The 27,840-nt window shown below is 42.2% G+C and overlaps 1 protein-coding gene across 5 annotated transcripts in view; it reads right to left on the reverse strand.

The window, feature by feature from the left end:
* MECOM (MDS1 and EVI1 complex locus) overlaps positions 1-27,840 on the reverse strand; it is a 325,715-nt gene that overhangs the window by 127,482 nt on the left and 170,393 nt on the right. Inside the window, exon 1 of one of the 5 annotated variants that reach the window (XM_059479095.1) lies at positions 11,807-11,873. The exons of the other annotated variants lie outside the window; for them this stretch is intronic. The gene's annotated coding sequence lies outside the window, so the exon portion shown is untranslated. Of the gene's footprint in view, positions 1-11,806; positions 11,874-27,840 lie in introns of those variants that run through there. 5 annotated transcript variants of the gene reach the window in all.

The following is a 27,840-nucleotide window of genomic DNA, read 5'->3' on the forward strand; positions in this document are numbered from 1 at the left end:
AAGCAGAAGATGGCTCATGGTAAGGCAGCACCAGCTCAGCTGGGGACTGACACATTGCAGCCACACTCACCAACCAGGGTAATCATATTTTCTGTGCCTGTAACCACCACACCCAACCCTGACACACATTTCCAAAGGGGAACTTCAATGCAAGGAGAAAATTCTCACTAAAGCCTCTTGGGTTTAATGAATCTGTATTTTCTGATAAAAAACATTTTCCTTTATTGGAGCAAGAGAATCACCAACAGCTCCAGGCTGGACACTGGCTTTGCCTCAAGGCCACATCTTTCTGCTTAGGAAGCAGCTATTTACCAGCTGCTCCCAGTGCCCTGGACTAAGAGAGCCCATCCCACTGCTGGGACTGCTCTGCCCACCCTCCCTGTGCTCTACACTTCTGCTACCTGTGATGAGCATCCTGCCTATGGGAAGAGCCTTCTCCTTTACAAGCTCCTGGAGGATTTGTTTCCAACAGCAGATGGCAGATGTGGGGACGCCCACCTGAGCCCTCCTCAGAGACCTGGCAGTGTAAAAGAGTTTATGGCCAAACCTCAGCAGAGCTGCTGCAGCCGGGGAGAAATCTCACACGGCGCTTCTGTTTCGCCTCACTCGTTTGGGCTCCACATGTGAAAACCCAAGGCGTAAAAAAACAGAGCCTGATCTGAATACTGCATAGCCAAGCCCGGCAGCTAAGCCATCATTAGGTGTTGACTTGACAAATTTTCTGGGGTCAGTACCTGTGTAGTCTTTCCTATAAAGCAAGCCAGCTTGTTTCTCTCTTCTTACTATTGCAAGCCAGTTTTAAACCTCCCCGAAGACTTTATTTGTAGGATGTGCCTTTGCTTGTGGAAAAGTAACATGTGCAGACAAAATAACTGTTTTTCAGGTTTGATACCCAAGCCCAGCTGAAACTAATCAAAAGTCTGAGATCTTTGGACCCTGGAAGGGCAAAGCTCCTAATGAAGACAGATGTTGGACAACAGGGGGAATGAAAGGGTATCTGGTCGTCTCATCTATACCACAGGGTGGATTTCCCAGAGGAATTAAAGTGATTGAGTTGTGTCCTTTTTAAATATTATCCTTCTATTTCTTTCACTTAAAGTCGTCTCACATGTGTGCTTTTCCCTGTTTGCTTCAAGGCTTACAAAAGGTGCTGGTGCTTGTTTGTTTTGAGGGATATAACTGGGAAATATTAGTCTTTCCTCTTTCACAGAAAAAGTTATTTATCATTACCTTTGAGGATTTACTCACTGACATGGCCAGCTCAGCCAATTCCTAGTTATGCACTCATTTACATGTGACACAAGCTCAGGTCTCACTCAAACATGTAAAGGAAAAATGTAATTTCTCTGCAGTGACAAGATCCACCGGGTTTTGTAGTGGAAAATGTGTTAAAAATGAGAAAAACAACTCGATGCCAAAATAGCCAATCCCAGGACTGTGACCACAGTCTTTCTTAAAATCACATATATTGTTGAAACTGATGTCCCATATTTGTCCTAGCTAAAGATATAGAACTTGTGCACCATGAGATGTGGGCATGGCAGTGGCATCTCCTTTTCCACCCCAACTCTAGGATCCATTTATGCCCTAAAACATGTCATTTCACTATACTTCTCATTATATCAACTTTTATTGCTTCATATTCTATCAGATATGAAATGATGCAACCCTTTAAAAAAGAAAGAAAAAGTGCAAATAATGGAATTTGTCTCTATCACTGAAGAACACCAGCATTGTACCAGGGAAAGTTTAATAAATAAAGGCCCGTGTCCCCACCCTGCCTTGCCACTTGTAGTTTCCCAGTTCCCTTAATGCCTAACCTTCAGTTGCTGCGAAACCAGATGGTTAAACAATTAGATAAATCACGGGCATTGCTTACTTTGTCTCTTCTGTAAGCACCAAACAATAAATCTCACAACTTTCTTGCCACGAAAGCGACAGTGAATGCCCAGCACTGGCTCAGCAGCTGGACTCCTATTTCCTGGGCCCACAGAAGACAGAAAATATCACATTTCTACCTCATTCGACCCTTTCAAAATCCCTGTCACGCTCCATTGCTTTACAAGGCATCATTTCACTGTTGCAACAAAGATTACAGGGAATCTAACAGGTAAGGCCCCAAGCAAACACGGAGCAGAGCAGACCCAAACAGGAGGCACAAGGACTTCATGTCTTATCTGCTCCCCATCTTGGCATTTCTAACCACAGGACTGCCCTGCTGACAGCCCTGCCTGTCCTCAGGCAATGAATCTGTAATAAGATATACACACGCAACAAATAATAGAGGTGGTTTGTTGTGTTTGGGGTTTATTTTTTTCCTGAAAAAATATATACCGAGGTAATTAAATTGCTAACATGATGGATGGCCTCATTTTATATTTGAATTCAAAGTGACTTGCTATAACATATAAAAAAGTGACTGGCTGCAAAAAAAGTGTGATGATATAACTTGCACTGAAATAGAAATATGGATATTTTCCTTGAATTGGGAAGAATCCAACTTTGATGCTCTTGCAATGGCAATGTATAGCATTTGGAGGTTTTACCCCAAATCCTAGAGCATTTTGGAGGTATTAAGTAACTCAAAAGTAGAGAAACTGAGGCACTGTGAGGTTGCAATGTAATTCAGACAACACAGAAAAAAAATACTTAGAAAAAACATATCACAATACTCTGAGGAGGAGTCTAATTATTTCAGTACTGGACCTGATGGAAGCCCTGCAAAATAAGATATTGCATATGGCTTTGGCAGTGTCACTTGTAGTTATAGCTGTACAAACTCCCATTTACAGATCTAATTTTCAGAGAGACTGTAAGAGTATCATATCAATACCACTCTCACATCATCATGATATGGGAAAACTGTCTGATTTCCTTATCCCCCTTTCTCTCATCCCACAGGAAAAAAATAAGAAGCACTGACCAGCAGCTAAAAATATTTCAGAATGGCTTCAGGACTTTCACAGAGTCATTAAACAAACTAAGCATTTGATGTCATGTTTGAAGGCCTCTGTTAATGGGAAGTTTGGGTTGTAATGCATTATGATTTAGGAGACCCAACTTTGCATTTGTTCTCTTTCTGTGAGAAATTTGTGATCCATACTGCAAGCTGTGGAAGCACTGGCCAGCAGCCATGAAAGTATTAAATGTAAATGGCTTGTTACCTCAGCAGTTATTTGCTGTGCAGCAATGCTGGGTTTAAAAATCCACTCCAAAACCCTGTAAATCCCGGTATATATTTTCTTGCTTTCGCCTGACACTCACAGAGTTAACAGGCAAAACATTTCAATAAAACTTCCACACAAAGGAGCTAAGATGTTAAAAACTCACTGTTCACATCTGTTCATCATTCCATTGTGCGGCCACACGTTAGATAAGCGCGCGCACTCGCGAGAGCACAATGCCCAGCCCTGACCTCAGCTGTGACATCAAACAAGCACACGGGGGAATTATTTCAGCCTTTTGCCACTGCCGCGGTTGACTTCCACAAAGGGGGGAGCTGAAAAACTCTGCCTGACGAGCGGTGAGACGGCAAGATTAGCGACCAACTTTTATCAGCCCTTTGCTGTAGGTTTCTTTGCAATAGGAAAATGTGAGCGTGTAAATAGGTCCATCCCCTAAAATTAGGCAAACATCATAACAGGGCAGTTAAGTAACCTGTAATTACACTGTCACTTGTATTAACTCCATCACCCGCTAATAGAGTAAGTTATAGTGGAAGCAGCCAATGTTGTTAGGAGGGTTATTTATTTTATGCCCTAATTAATCAGTACTGACACTGAACCACATCCTTCCTCCTTCCTCATTATTTAAATCACCCATTTATATGGATGAGCTTCTTTGCTTTGTGCATTTCATTAATGCCTCCGCATGCTCCCACAAGGAAAGCGGCGGGTGCTGTTCCGGAGAGGGGGCAACAGAAACGCCTGGAGGGTGCTCTGCTCTCCCAACCTCTGTTCCCTGGGAAGGGCAGTGGGAAGTCAATGGGGTTGAGTCTTTGGGATCTGGTCCTGTCACAGGGAAAGGGAAGAAGCAGCTTCCCTGTGTTTACGCAGTTTCAAGCATTTCGTACTTGGGGAGACAGAGCAGGGCATCAATGGGGAGGGCACCACCACACAAGGAAAACTTTGCTGCAGGATAGGCACATGCTTAAGTGATTTCCTGAATCAAGGTCCTGATCCTAAAATTGGAAGTGACAGGTAGAAGTTCCCTACCCACCCGTCACCCGTCCTGAGGCTGTGAGTGAAACAGAGAAGTAAAAACTACTTGGTCTGCATGATGGAGGTCAAAGTGTGGTGGGTTTAAATTGACTAGAAGGCAATTTGGAAAAGGGAAATTCATAATGTCTTCTGCAGGGCTTTATGTAGGGGTACACAAATTACACAATAGTTCCCCTAAACTTTGGGGGCTTTTTTGCACCCATGTTTTAAGGGGGTCCCTCTGCAGTACTTCATAGCAGAACAGCCAAATCAAAGTCTGAATCAAAGTAGTTTTGATGGAACAGTCTAAAGCCAATTTTTTTTTTTTCAGTAATTTATTTTACATTGCCCTTTTTCCAAGTTGTTTCTGACTGCACACCTCCCAGGCAGACACTTGCTGTTGCACATGTGTAGACTCTGCAGAGCCACTTGAAAAGACTACCGGAATTTCTTAAGAGACTACTAACTTGTTCAAACAAAATGCACAGACTGGCTCACATTGATGACTCTCCCTCGATGCAAGCAGCCTCTCTGAGGCTCTCTTGGAAGGTCAACAAGGAGATGGGGAAGGCTGGCTGAGGACCAGGCAGCAGGACAGAGCCCAGCCTGGGCCCCCACGAGACAATTCCTCACAATTTCCATGCTCTGCTGCCCTCCCTGGCATCACAGCTAAAGAAGCCTAACATTGAAAAAACACCCCAAACCTCTTTAAGTTGTTATTCTGCTTCCTGCCTTCAACACAAGCAGTTCCTGACACAGTCCAGTCACTTCCAAAGTGGGGCTGAGGTCTGAAAATTCAAAACTCGCAGGGGATGGAGGGAAGGATGCATAGCCAGGATTGGGAAAGCTTTAATGGTGCAGCACTGTCCAAACCCAGCTTAGCAGGATAATGGAAAAGGTCCTGTATGCCAGAGGAACAAAATCTGAACCCAGCCCATGCAGGACTCCCTATATCCCCTTCAGGTTGTCCAAGAGCCTCTGACACCTCTCCAGACCCTCACCATGCTGCCTAGGGCAGGGACACCTGGAAACGCAGGCTCGTAGGTCAAACTGGTTATTGACAGACTCTTTGGAAGCTGCTTTTTCTAAAAGAAGACAAATGGCACAAGGCAGTGCATAGTTTACTTGAGTAAAGCTCAAACACAGCTTTGGTGGGCTTTCAGAGGACAAAAACCAGTTGCACGGTTTACTTCAAAGCTGACAAACGTGATCCTACTTGCAACAGTAACAAAGGGATTTTTATAACTTCAGGAATTTTTAACCTGGAGTAAGCTGAGATGATCTAGTTCAACAAAATACTTTGAAACATTGTGAATGATATTATTAATTTGGATGACATTCTTGTTTTGGATAAAACAATGTACAGTTTTACCAGTGCAGCTTTCAGCTCCATGCCATCGCTGGTAGCTGCAAACCAGCACAGCTCTCAAGCACGAGGAAACATTATCCAGTGCCACATTCTGAAACCAAAGGCCATGTGCAGCTCTATTAACTTGTGGTTCAAGGCCAATAATTAAACCATTCAGGTTCCATCCAAATATTTTTCTGACTCCCCAAACATTTTGCCAAACCATGAACTAATTTTCACCACGAGGGCTTTTCTCGGATTTAGCACATATTTGGAGACGGTTGCTCACTCGGCAGAGCTCCAGGGGCTCTCGAAACCTTGTGGTGCAAACTGGCCAAAAGTTGCCAAGTGTGTATTGTCCCATGAAAGCTGGTGTGTCAGAAACCATATAAACCAAACCAAAGCTGTACAACTTTTCCATGGAGCTCGTACCCAAAGACATGAGAGGGCCTGTTGCCCACGCTGAGAAATGTTGCTCAGAAAAACCAGATTTTGTCCATCCTTCCCTGTTACCTTCTGACTGAAGGAGGCCTCAGCCAGAATTTTCCTTTTTTTATTTTCTGTGAAAGCCCTCATCTTATGTGTTTATTAGTGAAGAGAAAAATGATGAGCCTTCAGTGGGTTTCATGATGTTGATCCTTCCTGGCCAAAGCTCAAGAGTTTATTTCGTGTCCCAACACACTCTGTGCATTAACACTCTTTTTTCCAGCCACTTAGATCTGGGCATTTAAGGTGTAGTTCTATCAGAACACACAAAATCTACTATAAACATGAATGTCCACTTAAACCATCTGACAAGGAAAACATTTAAGGTCTGACATCTTTGGAGCAGAGCAAAAATCAAAAGCTCTGGGACCAACCAAGTGCCCCATCCTGCTCTCATTTCAGTCAACAGTGCTGGTCCCAATGGCTCAGCGCTGACAACTATGAGAATTGCCAAAGAAATGCACATTAATTATCATTACTGTGTCTGTTATTGTATAACAGACTGTGATTCTGTGCTTTATCTCCTGGACCATTATCTCCTGCCATGTGATCTAAGTGTTGATACTGCTAATGTAAAGGAACACAGAACAGTAGTCATTTATCCTGCAAAAGACCTCGTGCTTTTCTTGTTCTATCAATCATTAAACAAGTAATGTCTTTTGTGTTATTGCCTTGACATTCATTAACACTCACGTCACAGGAAATCTTTGCAATTAAAAACCTTATTGACGATCTGTGGTTGTTTCTCATTGGCGTGTAACAAGCAAGACAATAAAAAATGAAAACAATAGTGTTATCATAGATAACTGAGGAGGTTTTTCCTTTTTCTTTTTGTGCCTCAACTATTTTAACGTTGCTGGTCTCTTTTTTAATTCGAACATGGACTTGAGGGCTGTGAATGCTGGCAAACTGCTTTTTATCAGCCCTGAACATCTGAACACTCCTTTGACACTAATCCTGTATCACCAGCTTTTGTGGAAACACTCAGCCTTGAAAAAGTCAGGCTATGTGAGGACAAGACAGAAGTTTCTCCCTCCGTGCCATTCTGCCCCTCAGAGGTTGTAAGGACCACGGGTGCCAAACAGCGGCACAAGAACACTGGGCTCTGCCCTCTGCACCAGACTGGGTTCCACACTGCTGGTGCTGCCCTGAGCTCACCCTGCAGGGGTTGGAGGGAGGTTTGCAGGGAGCCTGCAGCCCTGAGAGGACACACAGAGAGCTGGGATGGACTGCAGGTGACCAACAGCTTGGGTCTGGTGGGTAGCAAAGTGGGGAATATATTGAATATGACCTTGCCTTCTGCTGTCTCCAAAACCCCCCTCCCTTTTTACACTTTACACGGAGTCTCACAAATTTAGGGTGGTTAATCCAGATGCTAACTTTTGTCAGAATAAAAAGGGCCAAAACCTTCTGCTCCAGCAGCTGGCTGCTGGGAGGCACCAGAGGTGAGTTTGCATGGCTGTGTTATCTGTGCTGCCTTTCCCTGTGGGACAGGGCTCATGACAGCACTCACACTGAAGGGCTCTCTCTGGAGCTGGGTCTGTGCTTCCTGCAAACCCAGATTCCTGTCTCACTCGGGCCCCACAGACTGAAAGGTGCCTTCTGGAAGATAATAAGCACAGCCTCAATTCCCACAGACTTTGACATAATTGAAAAATTAGACCATTAGGCTCTTACATTCTTACAGGGTGTTTTAATTGCAGTCCATATATCTTGAGAATATTTACTGAAATGCTCCATCTACACAGAGGTAGCTGAGAAGTGAGGTCAAGTCTCCAACTCTGCTACAGAATTCAGACAGGACAAAAATATTAAATCAGAATCATCCTTGCCTTATTTACTTCTATATTACAGTTCTGGAATTCCTAAAGGCAGAGATGTGAGGGCCAGAAGGAACCATTATCAAATTTTGCATCTGATATTTTTCTTAATATCACGATTTTTGCATTTCTGCTCTGTGAGAATACTTCAAATTCACACCATTACTAGAATCAGAACTATTCACTTTAGAAACTCTATACCCATGAATAACATCTGGGTTAGGCCTCTGTGTACATCCATATCTCTTGATAATAACCAGAAGTGGAAGCAAAATTCTGGAAAATACCCTATGGTTAATGGCATATTTCTGATTCTCAGATGTGGTGGTCTTTCTTTGAAGCCTAAAACTGCATTTATGAACAGCCAAGGTGCTAAAGAGCACACAGTGTATTTGACATAGAAGCACACTGTCTTTTGTTGGGCACCAAAGTAGTTAAATAAATTCCTATCTTTTCCTTTTTCTGGTAATTTAAGCATTAGTAGTGTTGATACCAAATCTAGACTGCCCATGGCTTTTATTTTGACATCAACAGTAATGTTCTTAGAAGCAATCAAATTTATAAAACAATCCAACAGAAAAGCAATGTAACAAAATATGACAAGTAAATTTCTCTGAAAATGTAAGTGAAGAAATTATTTTCTATGTTATACAGGCATTTACATAATTCATATTTTTTGCCACAGATTAATTTTTTTCTCCTATCCTGTAACAAACACAACCAAGTGATTAACAAAATTTTATCATTGAAATAAGTTATTTCTACCTCGGATATTCGCTCTTGTTCATCAAATTTAATAAGAGAACAGATTTTGCAGATCTGAGACCAAGAGCAACATTCAGTTAATTAATCTGACAGCAAACCCTGCTCTCCCCTTGGTGTCTCCACAGTTACTCAATGTGCAGGCCAGAACACCACAATTTTTAACACAATCTTTCAAGACCACCTGAACTTTTTCAAGGCTTTTTCAGCATTACATTGTAGAAATCTGAAGCAAGCCTTAGGAGATATTCTTACCACAAGAAGAAAATTCATATATATATATATATATATATATATATATATATATATATTAATTATATATATATATATATATATATGATTTATTTTTATTTAATATATAAAATATAATTTATCTTTATATAAACTTATTTTAATATATAAAAATATAAATATATCTTTATATATAATTATATATATATTAAATATATATACTTCTAAAGTGTATATATTTTTTATTTATTTATTTATATATATAATTTATATCTATATACTTTAGGAGTTCTGTAGGAGATAAAACAGAGAATTTCATACAAAAAGGCCACCTGCTCCCACTGCCAGTGATGGGCTGGCTTCACACTCCAAAGAGGGCTGCTGCAGGGAGCAATTGCTGAGAGGGAGAGTTTTCCTGTTAAACCCAGTGAAACCACAGAGCCGGGACTCAGCCTATTTTCTCTTGTGACCAGGACACAGACCCTTGTACCACCTACAGAAAGTCCTTTTATCTCCCTGCTCATCAGCTGCCTGTGAGTAATGCAAGGAGCATGTTGGACAGAAATAAGAGACCTCAGGTATTTGGGCATTAAATGGATGAGCATTGTGGAAAAAGTGTATTGTGAGGGGAATGCATAATGCAAACAGGGATGAGATAAGAGATATCTGATTCACACAGATTATGCCTTTTGTGCCCAATACATGGGTGGCTAGCAGGTCACTGTGAAGGAATTACAAGTAATATAAGCGGGCATGAGGAAGCAATATTTTAACTTGAAAGGACTTGTAGAGGGATAAGAGAGAATTTGCATAAAACCAATACAGAGCAGATGGGAATGGACAAGCCTGCTGGTATCAAACACACGCCAAAGGAAAATTACAGAAGAACAAGGAAATTATTGTTGATGGCACTTCGATATCCTAACCCTGTATGAAACCAAGAAAACCTCCAAATCCACCAGAACAATCACCTCAAGGGTTTAGCAAAAGGCCCCAAGTTTCTGCTAGAAAAACATCACATCACTGGAGACAAAAAAAGCTTTATCATTAATTGTTTTAGAGGGAAAAATACCTATATATGAAAAAAAAAAAAAACGTTAAGGCTAAATGCAAAGGTTACTGCTGTATTAATGTGTGTTATCTACTTGCTATTTTTTCTAATTCTGTTTTGTGAACATGAGAAAAGGCAGTCAATGCCAGAAATATCTTTTCTGACAGCAAATATTTGGGCAAGTTTATTGTCTTTAGCCATATACCAGACCTTCAAAAAAAAAAAAAAAAAGAAAGAAAAATAAAAGAAAATTTGCTCTGGATTCAAAGAAGATTGCAAAGAAAAATAAATGTTATGTTGATAAGTATCAGTGTTCTAGAATTACGACCAGTCCAAGGTGTTTCCAGAGGCATGTGTCAGGGGCAATGGTAAAAAGCAGAGAAATATGTAGGCAGAAGTGTGAAAGAAGTCTGGGCAGAGGTGTGAAAATAGTTTATAGTTTATTAAAATAGAGGCAAGAACGCAGAAACTTTCCCAAGCTGCAGCTGCCCAACTGTGCCTTGCTCTCAGCAGGACCTTCTGCTGAGGTCACTCTGGGAAGCTGGTGCCTCTCAAGTGCCATGGTCCCTTTTTGGGACCCTTGGCAGGAGGGATGGAGGTGTGTGGATCTATTTAAATAATCGTGTTTGGAAGAGAAATGTGCAGGTCACTCCCTCCTCCTCTGCAATGGCAGACTAATTCTATTCTGTCTGTACTCTAGAGGAATCAAACGCTTGATGGATGGAGCCTAAGAAAATCCCAAATCAGGTGGAGAATTGTAACAGAATAACCCATGAGTAATTTGTAATAGTGTGACTGGGTGCTGGGAAATGCTGGGAGAAGGAAGGAAGCGGAAAGTTAGGAATTGGGTAAAGGACATGCTGTGCTCTGAGGTGTGGTTTTGACTGAATCCCTGTGATGATGCCACATTGACAAACCTCTTGTCCCATCACACCCATGATGGAAGAGAGGCCAGGCATTGTGACACTCATTTTTCCAGTAATACAGAGCTATGGAATAAAACTTCAAACAAAGAAGCAGCAGAGATGACCACAGAGGATTTAGTTAAGCAAAGATTTGGTGCCCATAAGTCCTGAGAACTGATTTCTGAGGAACATTCCTCAATCCTTCCTGGCCCTGACACGATTTTACAGACGTATTAGAGTGTAACCAAAACCTTTTAATATCGACATGGTAAGCTGAGACACCACTTGACAGCGCTGAGTTTCAGGCTGGCTGGACACAAAGGCCGAGCATACCTCTGCTACTCAGCGCCCGAAACCCAGAATTCCATTTCTGCTGGATGACACTTCAGTGGTGACAGACATTAATAGCCCTGTTAAGCATAGATAACACCACGCCACCTCGGTGTCTCGCTAGGAGCCCTTGCCAGTAATGAGCTTTAAAGAAACAATGACTCACGGTAATATGAATTGTCACAAGATCTCCCAGAGAGGGATATGAGGCAGCTCAAGGACGGTGGCACACAGCCTGGCCCCGCACACCTCTTCTCACGGCCAGATGAAGGCACAGATAATGCGGCCGAGATGAACAGACAACGGCGTTCAAGTCCCATGAATCACACGGAGCCTTCCATCCCCCTTCCCAAACAATCCTGCTCCGCTGCCAATAAAGTTTCAACGGCTTTTTGGCACTGCCTCCCCTCCCAGCAACTGCCTCCCTGAATTTCTTCCCTTCTTCCTCCCAAATAATGCAAGGCCCAGCTCTGCCCACAGGGCCCTTGTCACCAGCCACATGCTCTGATGGGACCTGATTCTCCAACTAATAGCAGATAAAACTCTCCTCAGGATTAGACAGAGAGCAGCATTTTGTCTATGAAAGCACCTTTGGAAAGCCCTCTGTTCACACACTTCCAAGCATTTCTGCCCCAAAGGCTGTATTTCTTAATTAAAACCAGGCATTTTCTTACCTGCAGCCCTGAACACCTTGGCTCTGGAAACTCAGCCTGGCCTTGTGCAATCAGGGCTCAAACCATCGCAGGTGTGGCACAGAGCAGGGCTGGCTCCAGATCTGTGCACCAGCAAACCGTGCAAACAGGTGAAAATACTCAAATCCTCACAAAGGAAGAAAATACTGGCAGCTTTTGTAAGGAATATTGTAAAGGATCTTACTGGATGAACAGCAGCTTGGGAGCAATGTTTATGACAGAGCTATAAACTCTTGAACAAATTAAAAGGATTTACAAGAGTAATTCAAGTCTCAAGCCAAGCCTACTGAACGGCAGGAGAGGATTCTCCCAGGGTCAGGAAGAAATTATTAGCACTGTACTTGTGGAAGAGGCTTTAGTATGATTTCTTGCCCTGTCTATTAAAAAAAAAAAATTGTCATTTCAGTTATGTCAATGAGTGCACAGGAAGATCATTCCTTATCTCCTCAGTGCTTCACCTGACTCTTTTTATAGACCCTTTGTTCTTGTTTCAGCTCACCTGTTACAAGAGGCCTCTTTCCCCCCCCTCATTTTAATGGCCCAACACTTCAGACTCCAGATTTTAGCTCTATCTCAGAGATCTGAACTCAAAGCCTCCAGCCAAACTGTTTAAAGTTCAATGGGCTTGCATACATACTTTAAGATATAATTAGCATTTTTTTAATACCCGTGCTGCTTCCTGTCGATATTATTCCACTTGTTTCATCACTGGTGGACATGGATGAAAACCTCAACAGCTACCTGAGATCTGCAAAGATCTGCATTTCTTGTTTGCCTTTAACATGGTTGCCTGAACACCTGCTTTATTTGCAGAGATCTGTGCCACTGAGCGGTGATCAGTGAGAACTTGTGACTGTGAAAAGTCTTTATTGCAATGTGAGATTAAGGAATTATTTAAGGTAAGGGGAAGGGAGAGCTGTCTGAACACTCTGCTGAAAGTAGTGGGATCAGCATCCACTGGTGTAAGGCAAAGTGCCCTGAGGATGTTACAGATGGAAGAACGGAAAAGTTCTCTGGAATTCAACAGCAATGGAATCAGGAAGGAGGAGTTACCCAGCAGAAGTCCGTGGAAAATATTAGGATTGCCTTAAAGTATGGAAAATAATAGTGAAGGATATAAAAGATGACAATTGCCCTTTCTATGAATTTTTTAACTCTCCTGTAGGTATTCTACTGCTCCCCATTAATTCCCAGATGATCATTCCAAGCCCCTTTCAGGACCTGCAGTAGCTCAGGCATCACCATGTGGTGTTTCAGCCGCAGGAACTTTTATCTGAATGCACACAGAAGGGCAAGGTACATGCTAGAGCTGCTCTGAGCACACAAACCATGCAAGGCTCCTTTTCCACAAACCAGGAGCAGAGCTACCAACACACAAAGATTCTCCCCACTGTATTTTTCATGGGATCTTTCCACTGAAAATCCTCTGCAATTCTTTCCCACCAATGCAGACTGGATAGTAAATGGAGAAAGATCTCTCCAGACACTTTCCCTTTAGATCTCAAAAGGAAACATTAATCAAGCAAAAGATGGGAAATTATGACACCTAGCTGCTAAAGTTCAGCCCCAGTTGCCAGCTCGGAGCTGATCACAGGGTGCAGGTGACTATCCATCAAATGACCTATCATAACACACATTAAAATGTCTGGGTTAATCAGGACAGTAGCCAAGAACAATATTATTCTGCTGACTTTCATAACAGCAGGTACAAAAGCAATCCCCTTGAAACACCAGTCTACATTCACAACTAAATTTGATTAACTAAACAAAATTCCAAATATGACTTAAACCAAATTATACCATCTCCTCCCTGCGCACCAAGTACAGGATGGAGGACACATTGTAAAAAGTGAAGAGGATATTAGAGCTGCAGAGTTTTAGGTCTGAGCTGGAAAATGCACAGAAATCTAAGCTTAACTTCTGGGTTGCTACCTGTAATTGCCTCAAAAAGAAGAAAGTGAGATTGAAGGTTACTTTATCACCACCTGATAGTGAAATAGAATCAGTTGTTAAGTATGGTTATGATTACTTTGCATAATACTTTAATGTGGATGAGGAAGACTATCTTTATGGGGCTATTATAAATTGCACCACTTACTCATTAGAAAAGGACCAGTGTGACTTTGTGCTCTGCCCATGTTGAACTCAACAAGGAGGAAATGATAAAACCCTTTTATTGCTACCGGTAAAGACACCTCACATCTGCGGGATTGCTTCCTCCTGAGGATCTCTGAGCCATTTCTCCCAAGCCTTGGTGATCACAGAGTGGCCCAGCTGGGCAGGTGTTTATCCTCAGCAGCCCAAGGAGGTGAGGCACAGGGCTGTGTGACTCAGGCACACACAGGATGTCATTAATCAGGGCCAGGTTAATCAGGCCCCAGCCCCAGGCATTAATCACAGCTCTGCATTTGCCCCTATTTCTCCCCAGACCAGGGGCTCCTCATCATTCCCACACCCAGAAGTGTTAACTGGGTCCCCCTTGTGCACTGAGTGGATCTGTGACTGTTGGTGGAGTTTCCAGGGTGAAATGCAGGGTTTTTTCCATTTACAGGTGAGTGGGTAACACTGCCAGGGAGAACAGACACGAGACTGGTGTCAGCAGCTCACGAGTGACTCACAGGCACTGACCCAGAGCCAGCCACCAGGCCAGCTCAGCACCCAGATAGTCCTAAAGGAAGAGATTCTATTAATATTTTATTTTATGGGAGGAAATTGTGCCCATGGCAGAGCAAGTCAGTGGGAACAATGAGTGTGGACCTGGGCTCAGTGCTGAACTCAGAGTCTGGAGCAGGTTTTTCAGGCATGTGCTTGAAGGTTTTACTGGAGGAAACCTAAAAATACTCTGTTTCAGTAAAACTTATTTATAAGCACCTAGCTGCAAAGGATTTTTTTTCTGTCAGCATGTGAACTAATTTATGATCTATAAAAGTAACAGCTATAAGCACGATAAATTACTTGTTTATTCTACAAAATCAAATCTCCTTATCAATGAGTACTCTCACTGCCACTGATGTATGCATTACTCCTGCTCTTTACTTGGAGTGGTTTTGTGGAAAGGATCATTATATAATTAAATGGCTGTAGAACAGAGATGTGTGCTCAGTGCCACAGCAAGCTCTGGCACAGGGACATTACATTTAATTATGTCAGTTAGTGGAAGGAAATTTTCCAGCTTTGCATCGAAAAAGTAAAAAAGAAAACATTTTAAAAATCTTTGTCAGGCAGGTGATGGATTGTTCTAACATTATACAATAAAAGAAGAGCTGGGGATATATTGTATACAATGGCTTTGGTTCAGAAGAGTCTACAGCAACAAGCACAATAATGGAACTTTTAGGTTCCATATCTGTAAACCAAGTGGAAAGCAGAGAAACCTTCCATCTCAGATGGATAAACTGTTTACCCAAACAGAAGAAAACACCATTAATTCTCATAAATGGCAATGCAGAGGTGCACAAGCTGATAGCCCAGGATGTGGACAAGGACAAAACAACAGTGCCTGTGCCCCAAACACAGCTCCTGCAGCCCTGAGCAAACAGCCTGGGCTGGCTCCTGCTCCCCCAGAGCCCAGCCACAACTCCTGAAGCACAGCCTGATTTCCATGTGGAGATTTCCACTGGCAGAAACAGGATCTAGCTATGATTCATAACGGGATGTCCAAAGCGATTTTCGAGGATGCTGCAGATGGCACAGGCTGGGGCTGGAGAACCACAGGAGGGAAATGTGACACACACAGAGCCCCAGCCACATCCCCGTGCCAGCTCAGCCCTTGGCAGGGCCAGATCCTTCCCCCAGCCCCACATCAGAGTCAGCATCCATGACCCAGGGCTCCCCAGCCCTGCTCACACCCGAGCTGGGAGGGAAGGACCTGTCCTGTCCTAACTGGGAGCAGGGAAGGGTGGCGGCTTTCTCTGCAGCTCCTCTGAGAGTGTCTGCATGGCATTAAGAACATTCTTTTCTCTGGTGTAGTTTTCCCATCTGGGAAGAAGCAAGGGGGGATAAGGCTTCATTTTGTGAGAGTGTTAGAAAACATAACACTTTTATGCGTATGCAGTAATTTGAGATCCCGGGATAATAGTGCAGAGAATTATTATTATTATGACAGAAGGCATTTTACTTCTAATGCAGAAAAAAAAACCAAATAGCAGGAGAGTGAGATCTAACATTCATTTTATTTTTATTTAAAACTTTCTAATTTTTCAATAATTGAGACCACAGATGTTCGCTTCCATATGTGCAACAACCCAGTTCCAACCCCTCCTGAACACTGATTGCCAGGGAAGAAAGAATATACTAAGCAAAAACAAAGAAAAAATATTTAAATAATAATAAAAAATGTTGATACTTCTGTAATTTGCAATGATTTTCTCAAACCAGCCAGAATGAGGAGAAGCATTTGACAGTGTCTGGGCTCAAAGCCATGGACAGTATCCACTGCTTAGTGTTGTATAATTTACAAACTCCTGTTCTTTCAACAACTCTTCAGAAAATGAGATTGTTAAGTAAATATATAGCAGAAAAACAACTCAGGAGAACAGAGCAACTCCTTTATATCATTCAAAAGGTGGTGGCCTCTGTGAGAGAAAACCATTTGCTGCAGTCTGCCAGAGCTAGAAGAACATCAAACAAACCAAACAACATGAAAGCTATGAAAAAAATTTGCATGCCTTTTTGCCCAGTAACCTCCTCTGCAGTGGTATGTGATAGAGAGATAGGTCCTTACACGCATCTGCCATCCAGGGACACATATTTCATGTGACTCCCCTGGGCCCTGACAATATCACATTACTTAAGTGGCAGTCATTGAGAAATACACTGGAAAAAAGGTGTGTGCTGTTGCTGAAGGTGCTCAAACTACTGGGCTACCATTTGCTGGTTATTCTGGAGATTTCATTCATCAATCAGAAAAGAGCTCCTCAAATCAGAGGTCCAAAACCTGGCCATTACAGGCAAGAGTGGCTGCATCCCACCATGCCCAGGGAATGAGCCTGGAGCAGAGCAGTGGGACGAGTGTGTTACCTTTGCCACAGCCGGGTCAGGAAACTTAAGGAATTGCTCCTTTATTAAACATATTAGAGACTCAGCCTTGTTTGCCTACTGATATCCTTGAAGGAAGGGAATACAAAGATGAGGGTGTGAATGCTATCTGCTGTATCACCACTTTCAGGCTGCTAGGACAGTTTTATTTGCTTTATAGTAATTCATTGCCAACTTCACACATAAAAGTTAAACACGCTTCTTAAATGATAACACTCAAAAGACAGTTTTCAGAAGGACAAAAAAAAATACCCACCAGAAAGCAAGTCTCTACTTAAAAGGGGTTAGGTGGAGGTTACAGAAAAGTGTTCCCAGGTTTGTTTTTCCTTCCCAGGTTTATTTCTCCTGGCTTTTCCAGTAAACGGGGTGACCTTGGCCACCCGAGGGACACAACAACCTGCACGGCTTTGCCTTAGCAGAGCGTTAGGTGGGATAAGCACCCACAAAAAGATGCCCAGTGCAGGGTAGGACAATGAGAGCTGTTCCTGTGCCCATCCCAAACTCCTCATGCTCCTCCCTGCTCCCCACTCTGCCCCACACAAGCTCATGGTGAGAGCCTCAATGCCAGCGGGCTCCAGAGCAGCCTGTAAATGCTCTGTTTCCTCCAGTGGTGGCAAGAACAGCTTAAAAAAAGCTTTGCTTAAATGGAGTTATGAAAATATCAGCCACTGATCCAGAAGTTCTTCACAATCCCGTGATGCAAGGTCACTCCTAATTGCCTCCATCTTTCCTATTCTCTCTCCAGAGAATAATTACCTCAAGAAACAAAGTCCTGGTTTATTTTACTAAGATCCAGAAATTCCCTGCTTTTATAACAACAAGCAACTCCCCTCTTCTTCCGCTTTGGACTAAGGAGAATATTACCACTGTCAGTTAAATGCAGGGGAACTGTTAACCCTTAACATTCACGTGGTGAAAAAATAAACTGCAGAAATAATCACCTTGTGTTTAGAATTACTCAATACTGTTAAAACAATGGTTCATTTTGCTTGTTTGTAAATGGGAAAAATAAGACTGTGCTTCAAAAGCATTTGTTCTGCACATTAGCCAGAATAAAAACTCCCCTGGAATTGTTGTCTTAGAGCAAGGAACAGCAATTCAAACTTCCCTTTTGATTTTTCAAATTCAAAAGCAAGAGGGATTATGTTAAAGCAGCCTAAACATTCGTATTTAGACAGCAGAGCTACACCACTCAATCACTATGCTGGGCTCAAAAGAAATTTGAAGTTTGGGTGGTAAATGAAAAATGGAATTTTAGATTTGATCCTACAGTCCAGAGTGACTCAATTAACTGAGTTCTCACTATTGTCATTATTAGACATAAGACAATAGAATCATTATTACTATTGTATTGCAGAGCTACAGGGAATAATGGCACAACACAGCAACATTGATATCACAAATTAATTCTGCCCCAGGTGAGGAAGAAGAGAGTTCATTATGCTGGTCACCAACCACTGCAGACAGCTTTTCATGAAGCTTTTATTAACAGTAACCTTCAACATTCTTTTGCTTATGACTTTCTAACAATGCCTCTTTCCAAGGTAACACCTTCCATGCATAACCTGAAGCCAGAGAAACATTTTTCCAAAAAAATCTGATAACAGACTTCATCAACTGATTTGCAGGTTGGACAACTATCTTAAAAACCCTTTGCATCACGTGTCTGGAAGAAAATGGTGTAAGGTCAAGGTTTAGAAGGTGAGGTTGTGTACATTCCTACAATGGGAGATCAGAGAAACTAAGAGTGGGACAGTAAACATGAAAATTTCAGAGGCTGGTAGAGATATTAATGATTTTAGGAATGCAGCACCCAGTAAGACAAGGCAAGAATTAAGTTTAGGCTGGAAGAGCACAGACATGCACAGAAAATATGACAGGTACAGGGACCTGCAGGAAGGAGAGAACCAAGGTCCCTTGGACCCTTTTCAGCCTCAAAAGCCCCTGCAAAGCCACAGCAATGATTCCCTCCAGAAAGAAATCAAGAGGACAGGCTGAGGGAACACTAAGTCCCTGATTCAGCTGCACCTCTCTATGCAAAATTACTGGGGGGAAGCATGCAACTATCCACCAGCAGTATGGACCTGTTGAACTGGCTGTGCTATTTTGTAGATATAATATGCTCTTTTTCCAAAATGAATTGGGTTTTTTCCCTCACAGCTAGATGTACTGCTCTGATACCATGGACAATATTTCTACTGCCTGAGTTTAGGACAGGAGACAATTCGGGAAAATGCCTAAAGTGTTTTAATCACTTCTACCTCCATGTCCAACAGATTTGCAAGGACCAATGGGGTGGTGACAACCCACTCGTTTGGCAGAGTGGGTGACCCATCTCTCAACATGCAGGGAAATTGCAATTCACAGAAAATTCCATCATGCTGGGATGGTCTGGTCTCACACATGCGGCAACACCACAAGTACTGTTACTTGCAGAGAATAGTTTATTCCCCTAGTATTGAGCAAGATTATGACCCAGAGTGAGTCAGCAGGTGGAAGCGTGATAGGGACACTCCCAAGGACACCCTGCAGTCGAGGCAAAGGTTAGTGGAACAGACCTACATTGTCATTCCCATCTGAGACAAGGGTTTTATCAGTGTAAACCACATCTTATTGCTCCCCACTAACAGCATCACCTCTTTGGCTGGAAATCACTTTATCATATCTGCAGATAACACAAACACCGGCGCACCTTTCCCAGGAACATCACCTTCCTGGAGGTGGCTGCATTCTCCTTGCCAGATGAGCAAATTCGAGTGTCTGCTGCAAAGCTGATTGCCTGTGTGCAAATAATCCCAACCAGCCTCTGCCCAATCTGCATTTGGGAATTATTATTTTATTATTAACAAACACGAAGGTCAAAAAATTCGTTTAGATAAGTCTGCTTTTCTGGGTTAGTCAATCTTCAAGCCAGGAAACACCATCACTGGTCTAATGGTCTTTTATGATTTCCTGAGAGATCCTTTTATCACAGTTAGGGTTTGTGAAAGACAGTGGACTTTCTACCTTCTGATATAAAAATGATAATGTGTATTCAGTGCAAGCCTCGGCCTGTTTAAACGAGGTGCAAGGAGCACATCATCTGCCCATCTAATTTTTTCCTATTGTTTGAATTTTGGAAGCGTGTATCAAGCTTTTCTCAATGAATATAAGAAAGTTTCTGCACTTTGTGTGACCCTGCTGAACTCTGCAACACTGACTTCTCAACACCCCTGCTGAAAAAAAGCCACTAAATCTTACAAACTATCTCTTTGTTGTCTCTTGCTTTTTCCCAGCCCCTCCTTCCAATCTTACCCAGCCAGTTGAGCTGCACTTTTCACCTCCTCTGTTGACATGAAATGAAGTAATCACATTTATTTGAATATTCACTACAGATCTTGTCATCATCTCAGTTTATTAGCCAAGGAGATAGTGTTTCAAGAGCAAGTCTTAAAACTTTACAACATGGATCCACTCACTCGCTAAAAGCAAAATAAGTGAATTAAAACCTCAATTCATAAAGCAAATAAATGTCATGTAGACACACCACTGAAATCAAGCCATGAAAGCTAATGAGCCTGCAAAACAGAAGGACAGAGCCTGGAAAAGGTCCTAAAGACATCTCCAAAGAACCCCAGGTAGCTTTGCAAGGATGCTGTCACAGTCCCTCTGCAGAGCTTGGTTCACTCATCCACCGCAGGGGAATTGGGAAATCCACAGGCATGAATGGGAGCATTTCCAGCTACAGGCAAAAAGGCTTAGGAAATATATTCTGTCTTTGTATTTAAGTACACATGGTTGTAAAATAAAAAACAAACACAAAGAAATAGCTGCATCTTTTGGGGTGCAGTGAGTGCTGTGCTATGGTTTACAGATTTTCTGTTTCAACTGCCATGCTACTGCTACTGGGATGTAAAAATCACTGTACTTGCCTAAATACACAAAAAAAGAGAGACAGATCTAGAACTTGAATGCTTCCCTTATTCCCCAGATATAGAACTTGAATGCTTTCCCTTATTGTACAGGCAAAATAACAGTGCACACACTCTACATAGCACAGTCTGAAATTGTGGACTTTAATTTACAATCTACATAGGAAATGATGAATCCCATCTTTGGGTGAAATATTGCCAACTCTGGCAGTCCCATTCAGTGGCACATCTGCACTGAATGAAGGCTGCCCCTGAGAGAGGAGGGGATTTAAAGCAAGCAAGAGAAAACCAAATTTTAAGCACCTTTGGAAGAGCACAGGGTCGTGACCTTGATTTGTATCTGCTCTGAGGACAGAGGAGTCAGTCTTTAAGCCTGTCACTAAAGCACTTTCCTCAATTTTTAAATTTATTGGGGAGTTGTTAAGATAAGGACAGGGAGCATGATGAGAGGCAGGGTCCATTCCCCTAATAAAAGAAGTGAGAGTGTGTTTCCAGCTGCTCTCTGTGTAGTATTTACACAAGGCCTGAGCAGAATTTGAATCTACAAGATAATTTCTGGAGTTTCCAAGTGATTTTGGGGCCCAAACACCTCTTTCAAATGAGGATTGGTGGAATCAAGGCTCCAAGATCCAGACACTATTGAAGATTAGGGATGCTGTGCACCCTCCAAGAAAGAGGAAAAAAAGTTGAAGGCCTGTTGACAGATGACTCTGGAAAGAAGAGATTGTTTTCCTCCTAGAAAAATGGCATTGAAAACAGATTTTTAAAATTCCTTGGACTGCTGTATCTTGTTGAAGTCTGCAGTCTATGATGAAACTCCAGTTCTGTCCTGTTATTCTAAAAATCTGCTCTAAAACACTGATATGAAAATGCACAATGAACCACATAAATTGTCTCTTATAAAATCTCAAAAGGTTTTCCAGTTTCATCTATTGAGGTTTTAATCTTTTAAAAGCATGTTCAGATTATACTCATTTGATTTTAGTGAGATTGGGCTCTGAAATAAATGGGCTGTGCACACACACTAACACATGTGGAATTCCTTTTCAGTAATCCTCAAAGAGGCTTTTGATTTTACTTCTGATTCATCAAAAAAAGAAAAAAAAATAAGAAAAAGCACCAGTGAGCAAGTGAGATGTGCACAGGGATTTAGACGGCTCCAAGGTCACCACATACATTTACATAGGAAACACATGGCTATGGGAAAACTCTCCTCTTGCCTGTAAAATGGGTTCCTTGAGGTGTTTTCACAGAAACTGACTCCCAAACAGATAAAAACCCCTTGAATCAAAGGCCAGTTGGAGAGAAATGGAAGCTGAATTAATAAGGCAGCTCATCAACAGCTTTACAACACCATCCCAGAGGCAAACCCACAGCTCTGGGGACTGAGCCCATCAGGGGCTGGGTGGCACCCAGGGAAAATCCTCACCCACCTTCCAGAGCTGTGGTCACCCCTGAGGATGAAAAAGAGGCAAAATGGGGCAGCAACCACCAAGTGGGAGGGCAGGGCTGTGTGTTCTTCCAGCAGGAAGCCTTTAGCAGATGCACAGAGCAGGCAGGTGTCACAGGGGTCGCAAGGGTTGCAGGACGAAGAGAGACGAGAATGTTGACCTCATGTTCAGAAGGCTTGATTTATTATTTTATGATATATATGCTACATTATAACTATACTAAAAGGAATAGAGAGAAAAGTTCTCAGAAGGCTAGTTAAGCTAAGAATGGAAAAAGAATGAGTAACAAAGGTCTGTGTCTCAGCAGAGAGTGAGACCCAGCTCTGCCATGAGTGGTCAGTAAATCTAAACATCTACTCGAGACCAATCACAGATCCACCTGTTGCATTCCACAGCAGCAGATAACCATTGTTTACATTTTGTTACTGAAGCCACAGCTTCTCAGAAAAAAGAAAAATCCTAAAGAAAAGATTCTTCACAAAAGATGTCTGTGACAGACAGGTATGGGAGGAGCTGGAGGAGAAATTCCTGCTCCTGGACAAGTCCCAGTCCCACCTGGAGCCACGAGAGGGTGCCTGGGCTGAGCATGGGGCTGGGGACACTGTGATCCCACAGCTCTGGGAAAGCAGGACATCTCCTGTGCCCTGCCCGTGCTGCCATTCACCCTGAGAATAAGGGCAGAGCTCCAGCTATTGTCCACGTCCTCAAAGTCTTTTATGAGAGAAGAATAAGCCTGAAATGCAACAGCTTTTTTTTTGGTGAAGGAAGCTGCACGTGACTCATCCATCACAAGCTTTATTATTGCTTCAGACCCTACTGCAGGTTTACAACCAGATGTTTTAGGGACCTTGCATTTTCCCCGTGAAATATTCCCTGCACCGTGTTTAGAGCTGACTGGCAGGTGGTTGTAAAGTCAACCATAACAGTCAGGGCTGGCAAGTTTTGCCTCACCATGATAAAAAAAAAAAAAAAAGTCCATTATTAGTATTTTGTGATTAATGATTGTATATTGTAAATGTACATTAATAAGTGTAATATACTCTCAGTATTTTATTGCTGCTTTTATGATATGACAGGCAAGCCTATGAGAGCATATTTAATGCACTCGCACGCCCATATTGTGTGTGTAATTCACACAAACCGTAGAGATGGCTTAAAATGCATCTAAAAAGGACACCATCAAGGTTGGTAGGACTCCAGTATAACCTCGATTTTTCCTTATGCTTGCATCTTCATAATCTCTAAATTTCTGCAGTTTAGCACAACCGAGGAAGTTAAAATTAGGGAAAATTAATGGTGTTGGAAATATAGCCTTGTGAAAAACTCTGCAAATTTTGAAAATATTATTGCAGTCCAATGCAGAGGGAAAAGGGAAATGCTGTGAGGTATCAGAATTAGTGCCTTGACCCAAGAGCAGAACCAGCAGAATTTAAAATTGCTCCAAGTTCCCTAAAGTGCTCATTTTGCTGAGCTCAGACACAGATGCAGCATTTGGTGCATGTGCACTCACCTGAGTGGCCACCACCTGCAGCCAGGGCTCAGAGAGATAGAGCAGCAAACAGGTCCATTGCACCCACCAACGCCTGCTCATTAATTATCAACTTCCCTGGCTCCCAGTCAGTGCAGCAGCTCCTGAAGAAGGAACTGGTGGTCCCTGGAGGATGTTGGCTGGTGCTGAGGGTCCTGCAGCCCCTGGGAGGAATGTTCTGTACACCAACTCCTTTCTGAGCAAGGAACAGCTCTCAGCCAGGCTCCTCAAGCTGTTTTGTCCAGCATTTACCTTTCACTTTCATTTCTCCCAATTTTTTAATGTAAGAAAAAATTACCCTTGCTCAATATGTCAAAATGCATCATCATAATTCACTGACGCACCGTTAAATGAAAAATGTGTTTCAGACATCTGGGTAAATGCACGTGTGTGTGCAAATAGGGCACCCTGGGCAAATGCATTTGTTAGCAGCAATTTTCAGGGGCAAATTCCTGACTGTAGGAGCAGCAGAGACATCCACAGGTAAATAGGCTTCTGGGTCAAACTCCCTGAGCTGCAGAAATCTTTGTTTGCAGCTTATCAGTGTGGTATTGAGGTTCCTCCTATCCAAGAAAACCTGAGGGCAATCTAAACCAAAAAAAAAAAAAAAGAAAAGGGAAATAGAAGGTGCCATGGAAGCCTTTACTCGGATTGGACTAAGTACTTTAGAGAGATTTTAACTTAGAGAGATCTTTCCCAAGAGTAAAGATGATGTGAGCATGTGAGCTCAGAGGCCACAACCTATATGCTACAATAAAATAGACAAGGTAGTCTACTAATAAATGCTAACAAATGCAACTTTTTTCTTTTCTATTAAGCTTTTCAGAGTTTTCCTGCCTTTTAAAGATATTTTTTTTCATTAATGGAGTGGAACAGTTAATACAGAATCACGGATGCAGGGTCTGGTGTTGCTGTGCAAGGTGTGCCCTTCATCCACCAGGGCTCGTGCCTGCAGCAGCTCCCAAGCTCAGCCCCAGCATGGTAAACTCATCCTCTCTAAAAATTTGGAGCATCCCAAATGAAAAAAAAGGCATTCATATAAAGTGAAGGGATCTCTGACACATTTGTCTTCAAAAGGAGGAAAAGACCCCCTTCTTACGTGGCATGTTCTCTCTAAGGACTTATATTTCAACCAATTTTTACATTATTAATTCAGTCAATCACGCAAAAACCCCAAGCCCCCGGTGCATCCTTTGATTACAGATGAAAAAACATGTGCACAAGAGCCACATTTTCAGATGTAGCCTCCTTCAGGGGGATTTATTACTCCAGCCAGCAGAGCTGCCTTGGCCAGCGGACTGACCCCGGCTGCTCTGGGTTACAGTCCCTGCAGGAGCCAGAAACTCAGCTCTGCTAAAAAACATCACGTGGAGGAACTTGGTGGCAACTTCTGAAAACTTGAGCTCCAGAGACTTGTGCTACAGCATGCAGAGGAGATGAGGGATAGGGTGTTTTTATCTCAAACCTGTTGTAAAATGTGTTTATATTCACACAGGAGCAGCTCATTTGTTTCCTAAGGAGATGATTATCCAGGTCAGTGGAGAATTTTACTGTTCAGCTAGGAAGGATGAGCTTGCATAAACTATACCCTGCTTTGATACAAATACATTAAAAAAGCTTTTGGGTTTGTTTTTGCTTTTTTCCTTTAATACATAAGTAATTCCTCTCTACTCCAATCCACTTGGAATAACATGACTGCAGCAATTTTCTACTGAATTGGTTGTATTCATCAGGACTGCCTTATTAGTGACTAGAGAAAATCTGAGCAAAACTTAAATAATAATTAGTACAGCTTGGGTGCAAGAGTAAAATCTCGGGGATTGGGCCCTGTGGTACTGCAGGTTTTGTCATTTCTTTGCACAGCAGTGCAAGTGACAACAGCCTCTGGATAAAGGTGTATCCCTGTGTTTCTTTTTGACACATATTTAACAATATAACATCCCAAAAGCAGCCTCCTCCTTCATCCACTTCACCTCAGAGACATGTTGGCTTCAAAGCACAGATGGGTCATTAACATATGACTGTTGTTGGGCATAAATAACCCAAAAAATACCTAACACAGCTGGAGTCGAGCACATTCTGAAACACTGAAAACAAAAGAGGCAAACTTATCCACCCCATAATTTCTGCAGTCAATGGAGGCTGCTGAGCAGCACTGAGAATTGGCCTGCCTGCTCAGACACAGAAAAATAGAGTTTATAAACCTTACACCCTTAGGTAGCAAGTTTGAAACTGGTCATTTTAGTCCCCCTACATTCTGTTTTTTTCACTGCTACACATTTAAATACTGCAAATGCTACAGCACAGCGCTTTGATGGTGGGATATAGAATATCTGTGAAGTGCCTTGGAAACATCAGCTGGAAGATGCTGTAAGAGACCAAAGCTCTACCCTCATTTTCCAAGGAGAGAATTCCAAATTCCAGGCAATTTGCCCAGTCACAACATTTTATGCAAAGCGGAAAACATTTTGTGCCATCCGAAATCACTTTTCCCTGGGATGGTTTTAACACAGCACCAGCCTTAAGCTCTCACAAAATGAAGGCTTGCCCTGTTTCCTACCCAGGGTGTGTTTCCCACCCAGCTGTGCCCCCTCATTTAAGCAGTTTGCTGTTCCCCTGTAGGTGACAATCAGCAGCCACCAGGGAGCAGCTGGAATTCCAGTCCAACCCCCTCCTGCTCCCAGCCAGGTGCAGGAACCCATCCTTCCACAAAAATCTTGTAATGACATTCCCTGAGTGCAACCTGGGGAGAGCAGTATGAAGTCATAGAGGCAGTATTACCTCTAAAATATGTGAAATATTAATAAGGACTGTATTTCTTCATCACATTAAAAAAAAAAAAGAGAAATCCCACCACAAGGTACATCACTAGTTAACTGGATAACCACATTCCAAGGTACAAAGTGTAAAGCTCAGAAAACCCCACTGTTTTCTATACATTGTGGAGGGACGCGTGCACAACATCAGAGGTCAGTTTGTCATGGCTTAGAAGGAGCTCCATCAAACATACATTTAATTTCCTTAGCAGTTTGTTGACATTGACTATTTCTGTCTCAATTAAGTGACTGACCAGACGGTTTTGCCATAGAGATGGGCAGTGGATGGGAATGAACTCTGACCCATTTAAATTAAGTCTAATATTTATTGTTCCAGGCCAACAATGGTCTGGGGAAGCACTGCCTTTGACCTGCTGGGTGCATACAATCATGTACATAAAGGAGCTATACAAAATAGAGCCTGGATTGTTTAAAAGATAAGCCAGTCCCTCTGAAGTTAGGGACTCATATCATGGAAGATTAAATCTTAGATAGATTTTATCTACAGATAGGAAAAGAAACTTAGTGAAGAATTTTATAAATTAGACTCAATAAGGGTAATTGTGAAGCTATATGTATTTTTTATCAGTTCTTCAATAGGGAAAATTAACCTGGTCTTCATCCCACCTTTATTTTATTATTCAACTCATAACAAAAGCATTTATGATGCTTTTATTAGAAGAAAAGAATTCTTTCTTGCCTTTTTCATTGGTTAAACAGGCAATAAAATTGGCATTTTCATGCATGCACACTGGACCTTTGCTTGCTGCAAAAACCCTCTTAATTACAATGCAAACAGGTAATGCTGGACACAAACAGCAGAATCCCGAGTCTGACACTGGTCTGAAAGGGCTTTTTTTCTCCTCTTGGAACTGCACCAACACGCTGTGAGCCATAAGGCAAACTGCAGAGAACCTACAATGTTATATTAAATCTTTGCAATGCTGCATTTCTCATGGTCACGATAAGTTTGATAAGATTAGAAAATAAATCGGTCTGTGGTACCTGTGCACTGTCACAGAACACAAAATGGCTCCACTGTACATTGGTACTAAAAAATATTAAATAAATTCCTCTGACCTAATTTTTTAATGTTCTCATAGCTGGCATTACATATGTATACACACACAGGCGCATTTTTCACATATTTAACCAGTAATAACTTTTATCACCACAATTTTGCTATTGATTGCTTCTCTAACAGCGAAATGCATCACAAACAGAAATGAATGAAGCTGTCGGGAAGAAAGTTCCACAGTAGCTTTACTGTCAG

Source organism: Ammospiza nelsoni, chromosome 10 (assembly GCF_027579445.1).
Source record: "Ammospiza nelsoni isolate bAmmNel1 chromosome 10, bAmmNel1.pri, whole genome shotgun sequence".
In the NCBI taxonomy this organism is placed as follows: domain Eukaryota; kingdom Metazoa; phylum Chordata; class Aves; order Passeriformes; family Passerellidae; genus Ammospiza; species Ammospiza nelsoni.